The following is a 577-nucleotide window of genomic DNA, read 5'->3' on the forward strand; positions in this document are numbered from 1 at the left end:
TCCCATGCCGTGCCACACCCTCCCCCGCCATGCTTTGTCCTCCTCCCATGCCGTGCCACACCCTCCCCCGCCATGCTTTGTCCTCCTCCCATGCCATTCCCCGCCCGTTCGACGCACTCACCCGTACCACATACAGCCACACATGTATATATATATTATCAAGAGTTAATAATGACATTATATCTCCTGATATTATAGATATATACATATACATATATTCTATGATTATCACTAGCTGTGCAGCGGTCTTCTTTACATCATCCTGATTGATTTCTGTCTGATTCTTGGAGTTTATATGTTAGAATTTGCTAAGGTTTGCATTTAATCCACATGATCCCCTTCGTCTTTTTACGTTATCTAACTTGGCATGCGATGTACAGTAATGATACTATAAGTGAGATCGGAAAGTCCCGCCGCCATATTGAGGTCAAAGTGCAAGCGGTATAACATTGCCTCGGCGCGCCATTCAGAAGTACGCGAAAAATGTCAACAGTCATGCGTTTTTACTTTCTGCCTTAACTCAATGGCGCGCCGAGGCAATGTTATACCGCTTGCACTTTGACCTCAATATGGCGGC

This window comes from Priapulus caudatus, unplaced genomic scaffold (assembly GCF_000485595.1).
Source record: "Priapulus caudatus unplaced genomic scaffold, Priapulus_caudatus-5.0.1 Scaffold302, whole genome shotgun sequence".
Lineage (NCBI taxonomy): Eukaryota > Metazoa > Priapulida > Priapulimorpha > Priapulimorphida > Priapulidae > Priapulus > Priapulus caudatus.